Source organism: Carassius carassius, chromosome 38 (assembly GCF_963082965.1).
Source record: "Carassius carassius chromosome 38, fCarCar2.1, whole genome shotgun sequence".
NCBI lineage: Eukaryota > Metazoa > Chordata > Actinopteri > Cypriniformes > Cyprinidae > Carassius > Carassius carassius.
The window spans coordinates 2,576,391-2,600,967 of NC_081792.1; the positions used below are offsets into that span (position 1 = coordinate 2,576,391).

At 41.6% G+C, this 24,577-nt stretch overlaps 8 non-coding genes across 8 annotated transcripts; 5 read left to right on the plus strand and 3 right to left on the minus strand.

Moving 5' to 3' along the window:
- Window positions 1-4,684: 4,684 nt before the first annotated feature.
- Window positions 4,685-4,756, plus strand: trnae-cuc (transfer RNA glutamic acid (anticodon CUC)). The gene has a single exon. It is a non-coding gene; the product is annotated as a tRNA-Glu (tRNA).
- Window positions 4,757-4,861: 105 nt separating this feature from the next.
- trnay-gua (transfer RNA tyrosine (anticodon GUA)) lies at window positions 4,862-4,949 on the minus strand. The gene is given in 2 exon segments: window positions 4,862-4,897; window positions 4,913-4,949. It is a non-coding gene; the product is annotated as a tRNA-Tyr (tRNA).
- Window positions 4,950-5,574: 625 nt separating this feature from the next.
- On the plus strand, window positions 5,575-5,646 carry trnae-cuc (transfer RNA glutamic acid (anticodon CUC)). The gene has a single exon. It is a non-coding gene; the product is annotated as a tRNA-Glu (tRNA).
- Window positions 5,647-17,745: 12,099 nt separating this feature from the next.
- Window positions 17,746-17,817, plus strand: trnae-cuc (transfer RNA glutamic acid (anticodon CUC)). The gene has a single exon. It is a non-coding gene; the product is annotated as a tRNA-Glu (tRNA).
- Window positions 17,818-18,741: 924 nt separating this feature from the next.
- Window positions 18,742-18,813, plus strand: trnae-cuc (transfer RNA glutamic acid (anticodon CUC)). The gene has a single exon. It is a non-coding gene; the product is annotated as a tRNA-Glu (tRNA).
- A 105-nt stretch (window positions 18,814-18,918) lies between these two features.
- trnay-gua (transfer RNA tyrosine (anticodon GUA)) lies at window positions 18,919-19,006 on the minus strand. Its single transcript is given in 2 exon segments — window positions 18,919-18,954; window positions 18,970-19,006. It is a non-coding gene; the product is annotated as a tRNA-Tyr (tRNA).
- Window positions 19,007-20,858: 1,852 nt separating this feature from the next.
- On the plus strand, window positions 20,859-20,930 carry trnae-cuc (transfer RNA glutamic acid (anticodon CUC)). The gene has a single exon. It is a non-coding gene; the product is annotated as a tRNA-Glu (tRNA).
- A 105-nt stretch (window positions 20,931-21,035) lies between these two features.
- On the minus strand, window positions 21,036-21,123 carry trnay-gua (transfer RNA tyrosine (anticodon GUA)). The gene is given in 2 exon segments: window positions 21,036-21,071; window positions 21,087-21,123. It is a non-coding gene; the product is annotated as a tRNA-Tyr (tRNA).
- Window positions 21,124-24,577: the final 3,454 nt, after the last annotated feature.

A 24,577-nucleotide genomic window follows, 5' to 3' on the forward strand; every position in this document is an offset into this window, starting at 1 on the left:
CTTCCAGCTCTGCTTGCTTAGCCATCTTCAGGGCAGCCAGGTCGACCTGGTCCCACATGAAAATACAATGGCTGAGGCCACTCATAAATGTGGCATATAACTGGTGAGAGTCGGTGGTGCAGCCGACAGCAAACCTTCGCATGAAGTGCCAGACATCTAACCGGATGGTCATTTGCCCCCACTCTTCAAACATCCTCATCAAAAGAGTGTTGCCACAGCAGTCTCGGTCGACATACAGCACTTCGGGAGGAGCCACCCCAGCCACTCTGTATCGCTTGATAAGGCCTTCTATCATTGGCCCCAGACCAAAACCTTCGCTCGCTGTGAGCACGGACATGATCACCTGTCCATGCTCATTGCCAACATTAGTTGCCCAAGTAGCAGTGCCATAGCTGCGTCCTGCTAGTTTTCTGGCCACTTTTTTGGTAGAATCCATTTTTAAGATTCGACCATATTGTGATGTTATAGTGGCCTTGACCTCATCCAGCCTTTGCAGGACATCCTGGGCATACACCTGCATCAGCCATCGGTGCTTGGGTATAGAAGGCATTGAAGGAGCAGGTTCAAATGTCACAGGCAGGATTAGGCTCGACGTGACAGCACTGGCAATCCCCTTGCAATCTGTCAGATACTGGACTGTCTTTTGCAACCAGACATCAACATGACGCTCCTGTAGCTTGCGCTGGATCTGGCTGCTGCTGTTTCCCAGCCCACGCTGACGCATCAAAGTTACTACCTCAAAGTCACATGCAAGTTTTGAAGTAAGAATGCAAGGGAACAGCACCCTGTGGCCAATGTCGAGCTGGGAAACGAGATCATGGCTCCAGCTGATGACCTTCCTTTTACATCTTCGGCAGGCAAGGTACTCAGATGCCACAAAGTACATCTCACCCATGGCAACCACCTGCCTGATCTTTTGATGCAAGCCAGCTGAGGTCAGAAGTTCTTTTTGACAGTCTGGATGCGGACAAGTCAGCTTCACTTGCCACAGTTTTCGTGGCATCCAGAGCAGCAGGCGATGGCCAAAGTAATTCTCCAAGGAAGGAGAATTACTGGTCTTCAGTGGCACCGGTGGAGGATACCACCAAAGTTTGTTCACCCTACTAAATACCAGCTCAGGATGCCCCTGTGCTGTCCACCTGAACAGGGCCTTGGAGATCCAACTCTGGTCCACTTCAGGCAGGGTGTGTGTCCATCCAGCAGCAAGACAGACTCGTCTTGCTGAAAAAATTAAATAAAATAGAAAAACAGAAAATAAACACATAAATAAACAAATTCACATTACTTCACTTTACTTTATTATCCCTGGAAAGGAAACGTTGAATACTTTAAATAAGTATAAACGTACATGCCACATATGACTCCTCAAACCTAGCTGCCTCTGCCAGCAGTGTGCTGTCATCTATCTCAAGGGACACAGTCGGACAGGTGAGGGTGGCTGAGGGCCCTGTGGCTGTCTCAAGGGACACAGTCGGACAGGTGAGAGTGGCTGAGGGTCCTGTGGCTGTCTCAAGGGACACAGTCGGACAGGTGAGGGTGGAGGAGGGCCCTGTGGCTGTCTCAAGGGACACAGTCGGACAGGTGAGGGTGGCTGAGGGCCCTGTGGCTGTCTCAAGGGACACAGTCGGACAGGTGAGGGTGGCTGAGGGCCCTGTGGCTGTCTCAAGGGACACAGTCGGACAGGTGAGGGTGGCTGAGGGTCCTGTGGCTGTCTCAAGGGACACAATCGGACAGGTGAGGGTGGCTGAGGGTCCTGTGGCTGTCTCAAGGGACACAGTTGGACAGGTGAGGGTGGCTGAGGGCCCTGTGGCTGTCTCAAGGGACACAGTCGGACAGGTGAGGGTGGCTGAGGGTCCTGTGGCTGTCTCAAGGGACACAGTCGGACAGGTGAGGGTGGCTGAGGGCCCTGTGGCTGTCTCAAGGGACACAGTCGGACAGGTGAGGGTGGCTGAGGGTCCTGTGGCTGTCTCAAGGGACACAGTCGGACAGATGAGGGTGGCTGAGGGCCGCGCACGTGCCTGGGCCAAAGCTACAAAAAAAACACAGGACAAACAGATAAACATGACTACTGAACAGCAATAAATGCTAAACAAACCAAAAAAGTGTTATACAAATAAATGTTTGCTTACAAGGTGCGACTTTGAGGGGGGAAACCAGTCTTTTTACAGCCTTGTTCAAGTTTTTTTGGTTAGGCAACTTCCTAACCAAGAGGGAGCGGAGAGAGGCAGTAGAAGTATGGGTGGTGGTAGCGTGCTGGGTGGGGGTGGTGAACTCTGTGGGGGCAGAGTGCTGGGAGTCAGCAGCATGCTGGGGAGCTTTCCCAGCATATTGCTCTTCCTTCATGGCAATGGCAATTCTGCCAGAAGGAAAGAGCTCAATATACTCTCTGAAACTCCCCTTGTTGTGGGCATGTTCTTGGGAGTCTTTGCTGCCTCCTGTGGGGTCCCTCTTCATAGCTGCCACCAGATAAGCAGCATACCCCAGGGCATTTTCAGCCACCCACCTAAATGTTTGCCCACGAAATACACCAAACTGGATTTCAAAGAAACCCAACAGGTGCTTTCTGTTAGACAGATCTCCGTGGTGCTCACTTAAACTTTTCCTGGCTTTGTCCAGCACTTTCTCCGGGGGCAGGGGTCTTGTGTATGGCTTTCCTTTGTTGGCTTCCTTCACCTTTGATGCTTCCACTGTATCCGTCAGATTCAGGCTTCCATCAGCCCGTCTCCTGAAGCGAGGTTCCATCTAAATCAAAAAAAGTGAACTATATTTACTTATGATCACCTTTTAATGTTGATTTTATATTATGCTTTGTTTGTGTATATATTTTCCTACAGGCTAAAAATGTTGGCTAACATATCAGAATTATCCCAGAGTAAAAGGTAATTTTTCAGATAATTATTATACATTAAAGTATAACTTTTGTCCCACCTGAGACAGGGAAGGGAAAGTTCAGTCTATTCTATGTGATCTCCTTTTTAAAGACAAATTTTTCACAAATTTGTCTGCTCTATTACAAGTAAAGATCATACATTCAAAATTCTACAAACAAAATATACTTAAAGTACTAAAAGTAGAAGCATAATGCATACTATATTATTGCATTATAACAAGTAATGCATTAATGTGTAAGAATCGTTTTAATGTTGCAGCTGGTAAAACTGTAACTTAATATACTTTATATTCTGCTTGGTCGACTAATCTACAAAAATATGAAATACTTTTTTTTATTATAATATTTTACATTGATTAGCTGAATTATTAGCTTGTCTGAACTACAGGTTATTCATTCAAAACAGCTTTATATATTTGACACTTTATTTTTATGTTAACATAAAAACACAACTCACTTTACAATATGCTGGCACTAGTATGCATTAAATAAATACAATTAAATGCATCTATTCATGCTTAATTCATGCACAGATAATCATGACTTAACATATAACTCATTAAGGACCAAACCATTTATTAATTATTACTGCATTGGCAACAAATGAACATTTTATATGATTCATAGATAAAGAAATCAATAAATTGTTGTTATTAGTTAAATGTGTCATAATGTATCCATTCCTTAATAACATATTATATTAACTAACAGTGTAAAATTATATCAATAATGAATCATTAGATAATAATTTGTAAAGATATCATTATGTTATTACTTTAACTTTACTTGTTGAGGTACATGACTAATTAAAAAAAAATCCATAACCACAATAACATATTAACAATAGGTTAATAGCTCTTTACCTCAACAAGTAAAGTCATAACATGATTCCTTTGAAAATCATTAGCTCATGATTAATTAAAGCTGACAACTGGAAGTTGAAGTAAATAGCTTTGGCCACTGTAGTAATTAAAATATACATTTACGTCATTAGTTAATATAATGTTATTAAGGAACTAATACATTAAATTAAATTTAACTAATAAAATTGTATTTATTAATTAATCTATGAAACATATAGAATGTTTATTAGTTGCTGATGTAGTAATCATTAATTAATGGTTTAAGTTAGTCCTTCATTCGTTTACATTAACTCATGATTATCTGTGCATTCGTTAAGTATAAATTAATGCATATTTGTGCACCAGTATTGATAAAAGATTCACTTACATTGCAAATGTTGGTTAGAAATTAATCGATGACCGTTATCTTCTTCTTCAGCCGTGATCCGCAAGTCTCCGGGAGTTCTTGACGTTATCAATTGTTGTTGATAACTTGTTGTTACTACAAAGAATCACGGATGAGGGACGAGTGCTGATTGGTCAATTTCTTGTTGTTACTGGGCGGAATCACAGTTTCGATACGAGCGCTGATTGGCTAATTGCTTGTTGTTACTGGGGGGAATCACGGTTGCGATACGAGCGCTGATTGGCTAATTCGCGGTTACGATACGAGCGCTGATTGGCTACTTCGCGGTTGCTATACGAGCGCCGATTGGCTAAAACATAAATTTCATGGTTGCAGCCGGGAACGTGATTGGCTGTCATAACAAAGAATAACCACGACCTACAGGTGACATGGAGCGCCACTGGCCCACCATTAGTAAAGACCCCTGACTGCTACAGAGTTGTTGGTTTTAGATGTGACAGTGGCAAGCATTGCTGTCTGCTTATTCTCACCTTGTTTTCAGGAGGTAAGCCCACCAGCCCACCAGCCCACCAGCCCACCAGCCCCTCCCTGGTGGTCTAGTGGTTAGGATTCGGCGCTCTCACCGCCGCGGCCCGGGTTCGATTCCCGGTCAGGGAAAGCTCTTTTGGCTTCCAATTGTGGACTGCGAATTCAAGCTCTGCTAACAGCTGCGAGAAATCCAGCTTCAAACCAAAAAAATGGTGAGCACTTAAAAAAAAGACCTCCTTCGAGCCGGAGTCAAACCAGCGACCTAAGGATTGCCAACACTCCAACCTACAGTCCTCCGCTCTACCAGCTGAGCTATCGAAGGGGCAAAGTGTTAGACAGAAACTCGACATATCACGGTCTTGTAGCTCTACTGCTGGCCAAAAAGTCACTTCTGGTGCAGGAAGATGTGCTGGATTTTTGAGGAGGGAATCAAAAAGGAGCATGCGTTCCCATACCGGGAGTCAAAACTGGGCCGCCTGGGTGAAAACCAGGAATCCTAAGCGCTAGACCATATGGAATTTGGAAACCTTAAACTGGCCATTGGCTTCTGGCACTCTTTCCATACAAGTGGTCAGTGTGGGCGCAGGATCTTGTAGTGGCCTGTTGCTTTAGGTCCGCGACTGTAACAATGTGATAATAATTTGGCAAAACAAGAATTATCCAAAAGGACGGTTTTCTGATTTATATAGTGTTGTAGGCATTCAAGGGATCTGTTTTTTTACTCACCCCAGGGGTTCAGTTTTTTTGGGCAGATTCCAGTGAACCTAGAATCTTCTGATCTGTAGTCAGACACGTTATCCATTGCGCCACTGGCCCACCGATAGTAGAGACTCCCGATTGCTACAGAGTTGTTGATTTTAGATGTGACAGTGGCAAGCATTGCTGTCTGCTTATTCTCACTTTGTTATCAGGAGGTAAGCCTACCAGCCCACCAGCCCACCAGTCCCTCCCTGGTGGTCTAGTGGTTAGGATTTGGCGCTCTCACCGCCGCGGCCCGGGTTCGATTCCCGGTCAGGGAAAGCTCTTTTGGCTTCCAATTGTGGACTGCGAATTCAAGCTCTGCTAACAGCTGCGAGAAATCCAGCTTCAAACCAAAAAAATGGTGAGCACTTGAAAAAAAGACCTCCTTCGAGCCGGAGTCGAACCAGCGACCTAAGGATTGCCAACACTCCAACCTGGTGCAGGAAGATGTGCTGGATTTTTGAGGAGGGAAGCAAAAAGAAGCATGCGTTCCTATACCGGGAGACGAAGCTGGGCCACCTGGGTGAAAACCAGGAATCCTAACCGCTGGACCATATGGGATTTGGACACCTTAAACCGGCCAGTGGCGCACTTTCCATACATGAGGTCAGTGTGGGCGCAGGATCTAGTAGTGGCCTTTTGCTTTAGGTCTGTGACTGTAACAATGTGATAATAATTTGGCAAAACAAGAATTATCCAAAAGGACGGTTTTCTGAATTATATAGTTTTGTATGCATTCAAGGGATCTGTTTTTTTTTACCTACCCCGGGGGTTCAGTTTTTTTGGGCAGATTCCTGTGATTGCTAAATTGATACCTTGAACTGGTAATTAAGCTCTTGTCCAGGTGAAAATACTTGTGTCATGCTTCTGAAAACACACATTGCAACCATTATCTAGATGAAAATCTGTCTGTCATCGGTCTGTCAAGGTACAAAATTGACATTTTGTGGCAATTAGTGATAAGGCTTCAAAATGGCAAGCCTGTGACATCAAAACAACATGGCATTACACCCTTCAAAGTAATGAAGCAGTTACAGAGTAGCGATGAAATTGTTCATTCGAAAATCAACTGGCTGCCTGCCTGCAGTTTATTTCCCCTTTAATCGCCGAGCTTGTCGGAGTGCTTGTTAGACGAATGGCAATACCGAAACATGTCCGTGTCTTCCCTAGACATCGGAAAGGGTGTGCAGAATATGTTTTTTTTTTTTGGAAAAAAAGAAGAATGCCTGAAGATTTGCCTTTTCTTCTGGATTTTGGAGAAGAGAAAAAAAACACAACAACAAAATAAGCCGGAGAAAAACAAGCACAGAGCGAGCCAGCCAGGAGTCGAACCTAGAATCTTCTGATCCATAGTCAGACGCGTTATCCATTGCGCCAAGGCCGGCGCCCATTAGTCGAGGTAAAGATCCTAAAAGATGCACAGGGACGCGAGTTTGCGGCCCACTCCGAACAGTGATGGAATTCCTGGAATGTGTCTGCTTTGACGCTGCTGATGCACGTGTACGTAATCATCATTCTCCCCCGTAATTTAATCGAATGTAAATTCGCCCCCCCAACTTTAATTTGGGAACTGTCCAAAGTAAACACTCTCAGGTTATGTATGTTTCATTCATACCGGACGCCAGAGGGCGCTCTCTCGCTTACAGTCCAAAACAGACTCGTAAAAGCATTAGCTCGTGACCACTATGTGACGCACGCTACAGGAAATACCTTATATGGACAAAAGCATCAAGCCGTCACTGGATAAAAAAGTCGAAATGATTTGACAGACAAAACGTGAATATTCATTGCAACAAATACATGATTTGTGTTTTTGTGCATTTTCACAACAAAATACATGAATAACGCAGCGCTAACTAACTCATTTTTTACAGTATATTATTTTTTACAGTATAACATTATATTATTATATTTTCTGAAAGTCCCTGTTTTTGTGTGTGTGTGTGTTTTATTGTTATGTAATACTGGAATACTTAAAAAAAATTGCAACTTCAAATACAGTGAGAAATAGGCACAAAAACATTGCTAGTGCAAAGATTAAGATTAACAACCCTTTTTATTTGCAAATATAAAGTCAATAAAAAAATTATAACAGCAGTGCAAATATATATGCATGTACAAATATTGTGAGAATACAAAAAGGCACAATAACAATAGTGTGAGGGCAAATATTAACAATCCTTTTAATCTCCATATATATTTTAAAGCCAATAAAACATTTAGAACAGTAGTGCAATTTTGACACATCAATTAAAAATAATAAACAGTAAACCAAAAATGTTTACCACAGTAGTAAAATGTTTACATATCAGTTTAAAAAATATAATAAATATCAAACCAAAACAAACACAATAACAATAGTGTGAGGGCAAATATTAACAACCCTTTTAATCTCCATATTCATTTTAAAGCCAATAAAACATTTAGAAAAGTAGTGCAATTTTGACACATCAATTAAAAATAATAAACAGTAAACCAAAAATGTTTACCACAGTAGTAAAATGTTTACATATCAGTTTAAAAAATATAATAAATATCAAACCAAAACAAACACAATAACAATAGTGTGAGGGCAAATATTAACAACCCTTTTAATCTCCATATACATTTTAAAGCCAATAAAACATTTAGAACAGTAGTGCAATTTTGACACATCAATTAAAAATAATAAACAGTAAACCAAAAATGTTTACCACAGTAGTAAAATGTTTACATATCAGTTTAAAAAATATAATAAATATCAAACCAAAACAAACACAATAACAATAGTGTGAGGGCAAATATTAACAACCCTTTTAATCTCCATATTCATTTTAAAGCCAATAAAACATTTAGAAAAGTAGTGCAATTTTGACACATCAATTAAAAATAATAAACAGTAAACCAAAAATGTTTACCACAGTAGTAAAATGTTTACATATCAGTTTAAAAAATATAATAAATATCAAACCAAAACAAACACAATAACAATAGTGTGAGGGCAAATATTAACAACCCTTTTAATCTCCATATACATTTTAAAGCCAATAAAACATTTAGAACAGTAGTGCAATTTTGACACATCAATTAAAAATAATAAACAGTAAAACAAAAATGTTTACCACAGTAGTAAACTTTCTACATATCAGTGTAAAAATATAATACATATCAAACCAAAACAAACATTTGCAGTGCAATTTTGACATCAGACTAAGAAAATAATAAATAGTAAACCAAGACAAACATTTACCACAGTAGTGCAATTTTGACATATTAGCCAAAAAAAAGTAAATCAAAACAAAAATGGACCATAGTAGTGCAATTATGACATATTCGCCCCTAAAAAAATAGTAAATCAAATATACCAAAACCAAAATAATGATAATAATAAAAACATAAACATACCATATATATATAATGGTATGAAATATTTTTCCAACAGAGGCATGCAGCAGAGGAAACACACAGTAATTACACATTTTAGAGACAGCTGTCATTGTTGGAGACTTGTAAATTGCACTATAAAGCAAACATTAACCAAAAAAAAATTTAATGTGCTGAAATAGCAGTTTTAAGAAGCTGGAGGGTTGCCATTCCCCTTTTTTTTTCTTCTATAACCTCGTTCCTGCAGCACAGCCCTCCATTCACCATATGATTGAGTCTCAGACTCTTTGCAGAACCAGTTGCCAAAGTACTGAAGATGTGATGGTGGCTTTCTCTCTTTGTTACACTTTCTGCAAAGAATGACATCTGTCTTCTTCACATATTTTCTTGTGACAGTTCCAGTGCGCTCCCTCTCCAGTTTTCTCTTTCTGTATTGCTGAGTGGAGTAAGGAACATCTTGACCGGATGTCTGTGTCTGAGCTGATGGTGGCAGAGCTGAAGGTAAAGGGAAGTTGAAGAACATCACCTGTGAGGCAAGTGCCTTTCACTGTAGGAAGCTGCACAGATGGTAAAATGAAAGGGAGAGAGATGGGTAGTGCTGGTGCAATGACAGGAAGGCCTTGATGTGATGTTGGAGCCTGGGAGATGGCCTGGGGTTGCAACCTCCCCTTAAGTTTTGCCTTCCCAGCAGTGTTTGGTGGCAGGATAAAAAGGTGAGGCTCAGCCAAATTGCCTGGATAGAGAGTTGGTCCTTTCTGCATAGCCGCAGGAAGCGTCTCGGGTCCTGCCATGGGTGCGTCTGGGGCTTGGATACCCTGCTTCAAAATCTCTTGTTCCTGTGACTTGCCATGCCTGCTGAACCTGGGAAACATAAAACGACAGATATTAATAAACATTTAAGCAATACAAAAGATCAACTACTATTTGTCATGACTATGACGCAGCAGCATGACACAGCTGAGATCACACAGCAGTCGTCTAATGTATTACTGCTTTTGTGAAATGGCTACTTTATTGAGATTAACATTGTATTATGAATTATTGATTCTTGCAGTCTGCTGAAGACAGCTGATCCATGTCATAAATCTTATCTTTCATAATGAAGAAGAAAACAGAAGTTGAACTCTTGTTGATTTGTTTCTAGACCTGCAAACCAGCCATGGTTACATTAAGGCTGATGATATAAAAAATTTTGAGAAGTGTTTCTTGGGTACGTTCCCCACTGAGAATGGGTAACAAATTTCAATCTGGATACTTCAGATCAATCTTGCGCTCTGTGTCTTGCCTGGTTGCCTGTTGATGGCAATATTAACCAAAGTTGCCCAGCAGCATTGATCAAAAAAAGTTGCCGTGTAACATCAGCCCTTAGCTGCTTTAAGTTTAGGCATAGCGGTGACAATGCTTATTTACTCACCATTGTGTGACTGTTGCAGCGTTCACTTCTGGGAGCTGGATGGTGGTCTCACTCATCACCTTAGCATTAGTGAGGATGCACTCTCGGATGTGCTTGTAAGCACGTGCTACAACAGTGAAGCGGGACACCCTTACTCCGTCACAGCGCACCGCGTTTGGGTAGAGAGCACAGAGCCTTGTGAAAATGGCCTCCACCACTCGGTTGAAGTCAGGCCACTGTGCAGTACTATGAGCCCCAACGAAACACCTGCAAATTACAACAGGATACATATTATTAATGTAAGATTGTTTTCATTGTGTGATCTTATTTTTATTTTCCCTTTCCTATTCTGTCTGTTTTGCTTTGTGTTGTCTAAATGTTCATTGATAATATCTGCCCATAGTTATGTTTTCTTTCTTTGTTTTGTTTTTAGATTGATGTTGAAATGTCATATCAATAAATCAGGTCTCTACTGGATTACTGTGTTGTGGAATTATTACAGGGTGTTGTTAGTCAGCCTGTCAGATTTTTTTCACAATAATGACTGCATATTATCCCGCTTATTACATGGCTACTTACTAAAGTACAGTAAAAGACAAATTATTTGACACAACATATTGATACAAAATGATTTTACCGATTTAAGAAATGATTGCTTTGTTTCTGCTAAATTAATTATTCCAATGCACGGTTGTAACTGTGTCCATAGCAATGTAACATACTTAGCAACCTAATAAATATAGTCAGAATTAAATGTAAATCACAACTAATAAGTTATGTTATAACCAAGATAAGCTAGTCATAAAGGTGTCAGGTTACTAAACAAAAAAAGTTGTAGGTGATATTTCAGCCAGTTTCAGATATATATATATATATTACAAAACAATTTGTAAACCCTGTTTACTAAATATAACATACCTTTTGGTGCTCTCCACACCTGGGGCCACAATCTTCTTAGTGGCCCTGAATCGACCACCAGACGGTGGTCTCTGAAGCCAACCAAGAACTCTGCCAAGTCCTGCACGGCTTCATACCCCTCAATATTATCAGGTCCAACCGAATCCTAAAATGAAAGATAATTTAGGAACTTTTGATAGCATCAATGAAAACAAATATTCACATGAAAGCACATCCAATGTAACCCAGATTATGTTTACATACATGTAAATGTAAATAAAAAATAAACTGGGCCCTTACATCATGTGAAGTGTTCTCTTCCGATGTTGGACGATCCGTTTCTGCATATAATCGGTCCACTGGGACAACATCAAAAAGGTAAATATTGATTTGAAATTTGTATTTATGCCTTTCAATGTGTTAAATACAAATTTATAGTTAGTGTGATAACAAATACCGAAATCTTTATGAATACTTTGGTAAAACTCACAGCTATGTGCTCCAGGAAAGAGTCCTAGATTTGATTGAGTGTGCAGTGAGCTGCTGACAGGAGATGACACTGGTGATGGAGGGACCACAAACAGTGATGACGTGGGGCTGGTTGCTGGAGGAGTTGGAGATGATGCTGCAGACGCTGCAGACACTGATGCTTGTGAAGAGGCAGCAGGTGTCCGTTCAGTGTCAAAGGTGGGGACAGTGATGTCCTGAAACTCCTCAAGTTCAGCATAACCTTCATCCACCTCTATACCAACCTCAGTGGTCTCTGACTCTTCAATGGCCAACTTGTAGTCCTGCAGAACTTTACCAGTTTGCTGGTAAAGATATTCCACTCCAATAAGCTCACCTTTAAAATAGAAAAACATTGACAATTAGATAACATACCATAATATTATATTATAACTTAGTGGTTCAGTGGTTTATACTTAAATTAAAGTGTCACTAAAAACAAAAAAAAATTGTTATATACCAGTGTACTTTCTTGGCCCAACATAAGGAATGATTTTCATGCCCATAAGCTCCTCTGCAAGAGTGTTGACAGCATGACGCAGAAGATGGTTGTAGGAATGGTTGCTGCTGATTAGTTGTTGCTGCCACAGCCCGGTCCTCATTCCACCTTGCAAGCCCATCCAAAAGATATGTCTGAAAGAAGGTGTCACTTGCCAGCGTGCCTATAAATGAAAAAAAAAATAATAAATTCACAGAACAAAAATTTCATATAAATACACAAATAGCTGTTCTTGCAATTCTCATAATTATTTCAGTATAAATCATATCTTAATTTAATAATTCAGTTAAATAATTTATTAACCTGGGATGAATCTGTTAAGGTGCAGGTGAAATGACTCAAGTGAAGTGGAACCTCTGGCACAGCGGTATGTTGGCAGGTGGTGCCCTCCCTTCAGTACAGTACCCGTCTGCATGTAGAGCTGCACACCGGCAGGATCCTGGATGCAGGCCACATGCTTCCGCTGGGACTTTAAAATCTCTCTCATGCGGGCTGAGTTTATTAGTGGGACTCCCAGAGTGTCACGACCAGCATCTCCATCAAAGGCCTGAACATGGCTCTCAATCAGCGCCAGGGTCTCTTTGGTCCCGTGAGTGGTTCTCCTGCAATGTAGCGCTAGCTCGCTACGACTGATAAAGCGCAGCACATCAGCCTCGGATGATGGTTTCCCATCAGCTTCCAGCTCTGCTTGCTTAGCCATCTTCAGGGCAGCCAGGTCGACCTGGTCCCACATGAAAATACAATGGCTGAGGCCACTCATAAATGTGGCATATAACTGGTGAGAGTCGGTGGTGCAGCCGACAGCAAACCTTCGCATGAAGTGCCAGACATCTAACCGGATGGTCATTTGCCCCCACTCTTCAAACATCCTCCTCAAAAGAGTGTTGCCACAGCAGTCTCGGTCGACATACAGCACTTCGGGAGGAGCCACCCCAGCCACTCTGTATCGCTTGATAAGGCCTTCTATCATTGGCCCCAGACCAAAACCTTCGCTCGCTGTGAGCACGGACATGATCACCTGTCCATGCTCATTGCCAACATTAGTTGCCCAAGTAGCAGTGCCATAGCTGCGTCCTGCTAGTTTTCTGGCCACTTTTGAAAGTGAAAGTGAAAGTGAAGTGACATTCAGCCAAGTATGGTGACCCATACTCAGAATTTGTGCTCTGCATTTAACCCATCCGAAAATGCACACACACAGAGCAGTGAACACACACACTGTGAGCACACACCCGGAGCAGTGGGCAGCCATTTATGCTGCGGCGCCCGGGGAGCAGTTGGGGGTTCGATGCCTTGCTCAAGGGCACCTAAGTCATGGTATTGAAGGTGGAGAGAGAACTGTACATGCACCCCCCCCACCCACAATTCCTGCCGGCCCGGGACTCGAACTCACAACCTTTCGATTGGGAGTCCGACTCTCTAACCATTAGGCCACGACTTCCCACTTTTTTTGGTAGAATCCATTTTTAAGATTCGACCATATTGTGATGTTATAGCGGCCTTGACCTCATCCAGCCTTTGCAGGACATCCTGGGCATACACCTGCATCAGCCATCGGTGCTTGGGTATAGAAGGCATTGAAGGAGCAGGTTCAAATGTCACAGGCAGGATTAGGCTCGGCGTGACAGCACTGGCAATCCCCTTGCAATCTGTCAGATACTGGACTGTCTTTTGCAACCAGACATCAACATGACGCTCCTGTAGCTTGCACTGGATCTGGCTGCTGCTGTTTCCCAGCCCACGCTGACGCATCAAAGTTACTACCTCAAAGTCACATGCAAGTTTTGAAGTAAGAATGCAAGGGAACAGCACCCTGTGGCCAATGTCGAGCTGGGAAACGAGATCATGGCTCCAGCTGATGACCTTCCTTTTACATCTTCGGCAGGCAAGGTACTCAGATGCCACAAAGTACATCTCACCCATGGCAACCACCTGCCTGATCTTTTGATGCAAGCCAGCTGAGGTCAGAAGTTCTTTTTGACAGTCTGGATGCGGACAAGTCAGCTTCACTTGCCACAGTTTTCGTGGCATCCAGAGCAGCAGGCGATGGCCAAAGTAATTCTCCAAGGAAGGAGAATTACTGGTCTTCAGTGGCACCGGTGGAGGATACCACCAAAGTTTGTTCACCCTACTAAATACCAGCTCAGGATGCCCCTGTGCTGTCCACCTGAACAGGGCCTTGGAGATCCACCTCTGGTCCACTTCAGGCAGGGTGTGTGTCCATCCAGCAGGAAGACAGACTCGTCTTGCTGAAAAAATAAAATAAAATAGAAAAACAGAAAATAAACACATAAATAAACAAATTCACATTGCTTCACTTTACTTTATTATCCCTGGAAAGGAAACGTTGAATACTTTAAATAAGTATAAACGTACATGCCACATATGACTCCTCAAACTTAGCTGCCTCTGCCAGCAGTGTGCTGTCATCTATCTCAAGGGACACAGTCGGACAGGTGAGGGTGGCTAAGGGCCCTGTGGCTGTCTCAAGGGACACAGTCGGACAGGTGAGAGTGGCTGAGGGTCCTGTGGCTGTCTCAAGGGACACAGTCGGACAGGTGAGGGTGGCTGAGGGCCCTGTGGCTGTCTCAAGGGACACAGTCGGACAGGTGAGGGTGGCTGAGGGCCCTGTGGCTGTCTCAAGGGACACAGTCGGACAGGTGAGGGTGGCTGAGGGCCCTGTGGCTGTCTCAAGGGACACAGTCGGACAGGTGAGGGTGGCTGAGGGTCCTGTGGCTGTCTCAAGGGACACAGTCGGACAGGTGAGGGTGGCTGAGGGTCCTGTGGCTGTCTCAAGGGACACAGTCGGACAGGTGAGGGTGGCTGAGGGTCCTGTGGCTGTCTCAAGGGACACAGTCGGACAGGTGAGGGTGGCTGAGGGTCCTGTGGCTGTCTCAAGGGACACAGTCGGACAGGTGAGGGTGGCTGAGGGCCCTGTGGCTGTCTCAAGGGACACAGTCGGACAGGTGAGGGTGGCTGAGGGTCCTGTGGCTGTCTCAAGGGACACAGTCGGACAGGTGAGGGTGGCTGAGGGCCGCGCACGTGCCCAGGCCAAAGCTACAAAAAAAACACAGGACAAACAGATAAACATGACTACTGAACAGCAATAAATGCTAAACAAACCAAAAAAGTGTTATACAAATAAATGTTTGCTTACAAGGTGCGACTTTGAGGGGGGAAACCAGTCTTTTTACAGCCTTGTTCAAGTTTTTTGGTTAGGCAACTTCCTAACCAAGAGGGAGCGGAGAGAGGCAGTAGAAGTATGGGTGGTGGTAGCGTACTGGGTGGGGGTGGTGAACTCTGTGGGGGCAGAGTGCTGGGAGTCAGCAGCATGCTGGGGAGCTTTCCCAGCATATTGCTCTTCCTTCATGGCAATGGCAATTCTGCCAGAAGGAAAGAGCTCAATATACTCCCTGAAACTCCCCTTGTTGTGGGCATGTTCTTGGGAGTCTTTGCTGCCTCCTGTGGGGTCCCTCTTCATAGCTGCCACCAGATAAGCAGCATACCCCAGGGCATTTTCAGCCACCCACCTAAATGTTTGCCCACGAAATACACCAAACTGGATTTCAAAGAAACCCAACAGGTGCTTTCTGTTAGACAGATCTCCGTGGTGCTCACTTAAACTTTTCCTGGCTTTGTCCAGCACTTCCTCCGGGGGCAGGGGTCTTGTGTATGGCTTTCCTTTGTTGGCTTCCTTCACCTTTGATGCTTCCACTGTATCCGTCAGATTCAGGCTTCCATCAGCCCGTCTCCTGAAGCGAGGTTCCATCTAAATTAAAAAAAGTGAACTATATTTACTTATGATCACCTTTTAATGTTGATTTTATATTATGCTTTGTTTGTGTATATATTTTCCTACAGGCTAAAAATGTTGGCTAACATATCAGAATTATCCCAGAGTAAAAGGTAATTTTTCAGATAATTATTATACATTAAAATATAACTTTTGTCCCACCTGAGACAGGGAAGGGAAAGTTCAGTCTATTCTATGTGATCTCCTTTTTAAAGACAAATTTTTCACAAATTTGTCTGCTCTATTACAAGTAAAGATCATACATTCAAAATTCTAGAATCAAAATATACTTAAAGTACTAAAAGTAGAAGCATAATGCATACTATATTATTGCATTATAACAAGTAATGCATTAATGTGTAAGAATCGTTTTAATGTTGCAGCTGGTAAAACTGTAACTTAATATACTTTATATTCTGCTTGGTCGACTAATCTACAAAAATATGAAATACTTTTTTTTTATTATAATATTTTACATTGATTAGCTGAATTATTAGCTTGTCTGAACTACAGGTTATTCATTCAAAACAGCTTTATATATTTGACACTTTATTTTTGTTAACATAAAAACACAACTCACTTTACAATATGCTGGCACTAGTATGCATTAAATAAATACAATTAAATGCATTAATTCATGCTTAATTCATGCACAGATAATCATGACTTAACATATAACTTATTAAGGACCAAACCATTTATTAATTATTACTGCATTGGCAACAAATGAACATTTTATATGATTCATAGATAAAGAAATCAATAAATTGTTGTTATTAGTTAAATGTGTCATAATGTATCCATTCCTTAATAACATATTATATTAACTAACAGTGTAAAATTATATCAATAATGAATCATTAGATAATAATTTGTAAAGATATCATTATGTTATTACTTTAACTTTACTTGTTGAGGTACATGACTAATTTAAAAAAATCCATAACCACAATAACATATTAACAATAGGTTAATAGCTCTTTACCTCAACATGTAAAGTCATAACATGATTCCTTTGAAAATCATTAGCTCATGATTAATTAAAGCTGACAACTGGAAGTTGAAGTAAATAGCTTTGGCCACTGTAGTAATTAAAATATACATTTACGTCATTAGTTAATATAATGTTATTAAGGAACTAATACATTAAAGTAAATTTAACTAATAAAATTGTATTTATTAATTAATCTATGAAACATATAGAATGTTTATTAGTTGCTGATGTAGTAATCATTAATTAATGGTTTAAGTTAGTCCTTCATTCGTTTACATTAACTCATGATTATCTGTGCATTCGTTAAGTATAAATTAATGCATATTTGTGCACCAGTATTGTAAGTGTTACTTTTTTATTGATAAAAGATTCACTTACATTGCAAATGTTGGTTAGAAATTAATCGATGACCGTTATCTTCTTCTTCAGCCGTGATCCGCAAGTCTCCGGGGGTTCTTGACGTTATCAATTGTTGTTGATAACTTGTTGTTACTACGAAGAATCACGGATGAGGAACGAGCGCTGATTGGTCAATTTCTTGTTGTTACTGGGCGGAATCACGGTTGCGATACGAGCGCTGATTGGCTAATTGCTTGTTGTTACTGGGGGGAATCACGGTTGCGATACGAGCGCTGATTGGCTAATTCGCGGTTACGATACGAGCGCTGATTGGCTACTTCGCGGTTGCTATACGAGCGCCGATTGGCTAAAACATAAATTTCATGGTTGCAGCCGGGAACGTGATTGGCTGTCATAACAAAGAATAACCACGACCTACAGGTGACATGGAGCGCAACTGGCCCACCAATAGTAAAGACCCCTGATTGCTACAGAGTTGTTGGTTTTAGATGTGACAGTGGCAAGCATTGCTGTCTGCTTATTCTCACCTTGTTTTCAGGAGGTAAGCCCACCAGCCCACCATCCCACCAGCCCCTCCCTGGTGGTCTAGTGGTTAGGATTCGGCGCTCTCACCGCCGCGGCCCAGTTTCGATTCCCGGTCAGGGAAAGCTCTTTTGGCTTCCAATTGTGGACTGCGAATTCAAGCTCTGCTAACAGCTGCGAGAAAGCCAGCTCCAAACCAAAAAAATGGTGAGCACTTGAAAAAAAGACCTCCTTCAAGCCGGAGTAGAATCCGGCGACCTAAGGATTGCCAACACTCCAACCTACAGTCCTCCGCTCTACCAGCTGAGCTATCGAAGGGGCAAAGTGTTAGACAGAACCACGACATATCACGGTCTTGTAGCTCTACTGCTGGACTAAAAGTCACTTCTGGTGCAGGAAGATGTGCTGGATTTTTGAGGAGGGAATCAAAAAGGAGCATGCGTTCCCATACCGGGAGTCAAACCTGGGCCGCCTGGGTGAAAACCAGGAATCCTAAGCACTAGACCATATGGGATTTGGAAACCTTAAACTGGCCATTGGCTTCTGGCGCACTTTCCATACATGTGGTCAGTGGGGGCGCAGGATCTTGTAGTGGCCTGTTGCTTTAGGTCTGCGACTGTAACAATGTGATAATCATTTGGCAAAACAAGAATTATCCAAAAGGACGGTTTTCTGAATTATATAGTGTTGTATGCATTCAAGGGATCTGTTTTTTTAACTCAGCCTGGGAGTTCAGTTTTTTTGGGCAGAATCCTGTGATTGCTGAATTGATACCTCAAACTGGTAATTAAGCTCTTTTCCAGGTGAAAATACTTGTGTCATCCATATGAAAACACACACGGCAACCGTTATCTAGAAGAAAAACTGCCTATTGTCACTCTGTCAAGGTACAAAAATGACATTGTGAGGGTAACAATGAAAGTGAGACCAATTTTTAATCGGCAAAGTTGCTGATTATTCGCTCCTTCAGTTTAACTCAGTTTACAACTTATTCTAAATGTCCAGGTGGAAATTAGTGATGGATTGGGGATGTTGGGCCCACCATCCCCCCCTGGTGGTCTAGTGGTTAGGATTCGGCGCTCTCACCGCCGTGGCCCGGGTTCGATTCCCGGTCAGGGAAAGCTCTTTTGGCTTCCAATTGTGGACTGCGAATTCAAGCTCTGCTAACAGCTGCGAGAAAGCCAGCTCCAAACCAAAAAAATGGTGAGCACTTGAAAAAAAGACCTCCTTCGAGCCGGAGTCGAACCAGCGACCTAAGGATTGCCAACACTCCAACCTACAGTCCTCCGCTCTACCAGCTGAGCTATCGAAGGGGCAAAGTGTTAGACAGAACCTCGACATATCACGGTCTTGTAGCTCTACTGCTGGACAAAAAGTCACTTCTGGTGCAGGAAGACGTGCTGGATTTTTGAGGAGGGAATCAAAAAGGAGCATGCGTTCCCATACCGGGAGTCAAACCTGGGCCGCCTGGTTGAAAACCAGGAATCCTAAGCGCTAGACCATATGGGATTTGGAAACCTTAAACTGGCCATTGGCTTCTGGCGCACTTTCCATACATGTGGTCAGTGTGGGCGCAGGCTCTTGTAGTGGCCTGTTGCTTTAGGTCTGCGACTGTAACAATGTGATAATAATTTGGCAAAACAAGAATTATCCAAAAGGACGGTTTTCTGAATTATATAGTGTTGTATGCATTCAAGGGATCTGTTTTTTTTTACTCACCCCGGGAGTTAAGTTTATTTGGGCAGATTCCTGTGATTGCTGAATTGATACCTTGAACTGGTAATTAAGCTCTTGTCCAGGTGAAAATACTTGTGTCATGAATCTGAAAACACACATTGCAACCGTTATCTAGATGAAAATCTGACTATCATCGGTCTGTCAAAGTACAAAATTGACATATTGTGAGGTTAATAATGAAAGTGAGACCAATTTTTAATCCGCAAAGTTGCTGATTATTCGCTCGTTCAGTTTAATGCAGATTACAATTTATTCTCAATGTCCAGGTGGCAATTAGTGATAAGGCTTCAAAATGGCAAGCCCGTGACATCAAAACAACATGGCATTACACCCTTCAAAGTAATGAAGCAGTTACAGAGTAGCGATGAAATTGTTCATTCGAAAATCAACTGGCTGCCAGCCTGCAGTTTATTTCCCCTTTAATCGCCGAGCTTGTCGGAGTGCTTGTGAGACGAATGACAATACCGAAGCATGTCCGTGTCTTCCCTAGACATCGGAAAGGGTGTGCAGAATATGTCTTTTTTGGAAAAAAAGAAGAATGCCTGAAGATTTGCCTTTTCTTCTGGATTTTGGAGAAGAAAAAAAAACACAACAACAAAATAAGCTGGAGAAAAACAAGCACAGAGCGAGCCAGCCAGGAGTCAAACCTAGAATCTTCTGATCCATAGTCAGACGCATTATCCATTGCGCCACTGGCCCACCGCTAGTAAAGACCCCTGATTGCTACAGAGTTGTTGGTTTTAGATGAGACAGTGGCAAGCTAAGGATTGCCAACACTCCAACCTACAGTCCTCCACTCTACCAGCTGAGCTATCGAAGGGGCAAAGTGTTAGACAGAACCTCGACGTCTGGTGCAGGAAGATGTGCTGGATTTTTGAGGAGGGAAGCAAAAAGGAGCATGCGTTCCCATACCGTGAGTCGAACCCGGGCGAAAACCAGGAATCCTAACCGCTAGACCATATGGGATTTGGACACCTTAAACTGGCCATTGGCGCACTTTCCATACATGTGGTCAGTGTGGGCGCAGGATCTTGTAGTGGCCTGTTGCTTTAGGTCTGCCACTGTAACAATGTGATAATAATTTGGCAAAACAAGAATTATCCAAAAGGACGGTTTTCTGATTTATATAGTGTTGTATGCATTCAAGGGATCTGTTTTTTTACTCACCCCGGGGGTTCAGTTTTTTTGGGCAGATTCCAGTGAACCTAGAATCTTCTGATCCGTAGTCAGACGCATTATCCATTGCGCCACTGGCCCACCAATAGTAAAGACCCCTGATTGCTACAGAGTTGTTGGTTTTAGATGTGACAGTGGCAAGCATTGCTGTCTGCTTATTCTCACCTTGTTTTCAGGAGGTAAGCCCACCAACCCACCAGCCCACCAGCCCACCAACCCACCAACCCACCAGCCCACCAACCCACCAGCCCCTCCCCGGTGGTCTAGTGGTTAGGATTCGGCGCTCTCACCGCCGCGGCCCGGGTTCGATTCCTGGTCAGGGAAAGCTCTTTTGGCTTCCAATTGTGGACTGCGAATTCTAGCTCTGCTAACAGCTGCGAGAAAGCCAGCTCCAAACCAAAAAAATGGTGAGCACTTGAAAAAAAGACCTCCTTCGAGCCGGAGTCGAACCAGCGAACTAAGGATTGCCAACACTCCAACCTACAGTCCTCCGCTCTACCAGCTGAGCTATCAAAGGGGCAAAGTGTTAGACAGAACCTCGACATATCACGGTCTTGTAGCTCTACTGCTGGCCAAAAAGTCACTTCTGGTGCAGGAAGATGTGCTGGATTTTTGAGGAGGGAATCAAAAAGGAGCATGCGTTCCCATACCGGGAGTCAAACCTGGGCCGCCTGGGTGAAAACCAGGAATCCTAAGCGCTAGACCATATGGGATTTGGAAACCTTAAACTGGCCATTGGCTTCTGGCGCACTTTCCATACATGTGGTCAGTGTGGGCGCAGGATCTTGTAGTGGCCTGTTGCTTTAGGTCTGCGACTGTAACAATGTGATAATAATTTGGTAAAACAAGAATTATCCAAAAGGACGGTTTTCTGAATTATATAGTGTTGCATGCATTCAAGGGATCTGTTTTTTTTTACTCACCCCGGGAGTTCAGTTTATTTGGGCAGATTCCTGTGATTGCTGAATTGATACCTCGAACTGGTAATTAAGCTCTTTTCCAGGTGAAAATACTTGTGTCATCCATTTGAAAACACACACGGCAAACGTTATCTAGAGGAAAAACTGCCTATTGTCAATGTCAATGTCAATGTCACCTTTATTTATATAGCGCTTTAAACAAAATACATTGCGTCAAAGCAACTGAACAACATTCATTAGGAAAACAGTGTCAATAATGCAAAAATGATAGTTAAAGGCAGTTCATCATTGGATTCAGTTATATCATCTCTGTTCAGTTAAATAGTGTCTGTGCATTTATTTGCAATTAAGTCAACGATATCGCTGTAGATGAAGTGTCCCCAACTAAGCAAGCCAGAGGCGACAGCGGCAAGGAACCAAAACTCCATCGGTGACAGAATGGAGAATATGCGATGCTTGATAGGGAGCCAGTGCAGTGTTGACAGGACCGGGCTAATATGGTCATACTTCCTGGTTCTAGTAAGAACTCTTGCTGCTGCATTTTGGACTAGCTGTAGTTTGTTTACTAAGCGTGCAGAACAACCACCCAATAAAGCATTACAATAATCTAACCTTGAGGTCATAAATGCATGGATTAACATTTCTGCATTTGACATTGAGAGCATAGGCCGTAATTTAGATATATTTTTGAGATTGAAAAATGCAGTTTTACAAATGCTAGAAATGTAGCTTTCTAAGGAAAGATTGCGATCAAGTAGCACACCTAGGTTCCTAACTGATGACGAAGAATTGACAGAGCAACCATCAAGTCTTAGACAGTGTTCTAGGTTATTACAAGCAGAGTTTTTAGGTCCTATAATTAACATTTTTTTAATTAATAAAATTAATTTGAAAAACTAATTGTAACCCAGGTCACTAGAGAGATTCTGTTGACGTGAGGAGAGAAAAAAAGACTAACACTTGTGAATATATAAAAACAGTTATTTTATTAATATCTGTGGGGAAAGAAAAAAATATATAAAGTTTAAGATTCTAAGTGAAAATAAGAAAATGCATAAAATAAAATAATAAAACTCATTTAGAAAAGTTATCCAATTTAGCAAGACAAAGATTGGTTCAATTCAACGAGTGGGAGTTAGCCCCGCCTTAATAGAAGGACTCAGGGCAAGGATGATGCAACACTTTTGACGAGAGAGTAAGCGGCTAGCTCCAGTTACAGAAGCTGCTGGTGCGATCCTAAAGAAAGAAACGAGAATTAGAACGAACAAACCAAGATTTAAATCAGAGAAACAATAGAGAAACTTTTAGATTAAAGTGCGGATTGAGATTCATCAGTCAAACGTTACGAGTGAAAGTGTCATTGACCGCTACGAAGAGAGTGCATATCCAAACTTGGGAGTTTTTTTTCCTTCATAGCCGAGAATTGAGTTCTCTTGGTGAGTGTTGTAATTAAATAATTATTTTTGTGTGTAAAATGATTGATAAATGGTATTGAATCACTAAATTCTGATGTTATATGCAGTTGTATGTAAAAGAGTTGACCCTTTTTGTTTATAATGGGAAGAGTATTGCATGTATGTGTTGAATAATTAATGTTTTAGAGTTCAAAGTCACCTCGAGTGGTTAATAGAGGTTATTTTAACGAATTTCGTCGTGTATTTGAGCTATGAGTTAAGGCGCGATCATGACGCACATGTAATACGGGCAGATGAGGCCTAAGTGCGTCATTTGAAAAATAGCTCTTTGCACATATAAACTATATGTGCTAAAGTAAAACGGAATTTCAGTAAAAGGAAAAAATGTTGAATGTTGTTTATATGCAGACTAACTGCTCTAATGATGTATATTTTGAAAGGAATGTCTAATTGTATTTTTGGCCTTGTCTTTGCAAGGTTGGGTCTTTTCTTTCTTTCCTTTTTCCCCTTTTTCTGGTTTTTTCTTCTTCTTTTCTACTTTTTTGTCATTTCTGAGTCGGATGCTGCACATTTCCTGGACACCGGACGATTTTGAAGAAGAATTGTATGTGAATTGTCCCTGCTTGCTTCACATCGGAAAAAAAAACCGTTGCGAGCGGGAACTGGCGAGCCATTTGCCCATATAAGGAAGGACCGAGCTTGTGAGTCAAGAAACGAACAGAGTGGTATGATTGTGCACACAACTGAATTGAACTGTGTTGATCTGAGATACATATACGGAAGAAGGATCTCGTGAGAGCGGCATTCGAACTGAAACTGAGAATTAGTGTGTATATACATATATATACATGGATACAAAAAGAGGAATCTGAATTGTATTGAGACTACTAATTAAGCAGTAAATTTGACCTGTGATTTTTATTTTCTCTACTGTTTTTCCTTTCAAATTCTATTGTATTTCATTTCATTTTGATTTTATTTTGATTTATTTTTTTCTTGGAGAACGAGAGAAAAAAGGGTATTCTTAAAGGGGTAATCATTTTGAAAGATTGTATGTGAATTTAAAACGTTTACTTAACCTTAAATAATCCAATTAGAAACAAATTGAATAAATAGGAAAAAATAAATTATAGATATATATATATTAATAGAATAAGGGTAAATTAAATTTATTAGCTTGAAACTAAATAGGTCATAACAAAGAGAAACAATAATTATAAACTAAATAGGAAATATAAATTAGGATTATATTAAGGATACATTTATTTGTTCCACGGCAAATCCTTGCTGTTCTCCTGGTCATTATATATATATATATATATATTTTTTTTTTCTTTCCCTCCTGTGTGATGTGATGTTTTAAATTTCTCTGCTTTATTATTTAAAATCCCTTAAATACATCATACTGAATTTTCTAACCAAAGAGTGTTTGTCACAAATTCTTTCTTCCCTTGCTGTTAGCGCAGTCTCTTGAGCGATTCTGGTCTTCTGGTCACTGGTCCAAATTTTAAGCGGTGCACTTCACGCTCATTTGCATATTTCGCTGGTTGTAAGTGAGGGTTGTACTGTCGCCGCGACGCAGGTTACAGAAAGTTGGCGAGCCAGCCAGGAGACTGTTGCTTAGCAACAAGGATAG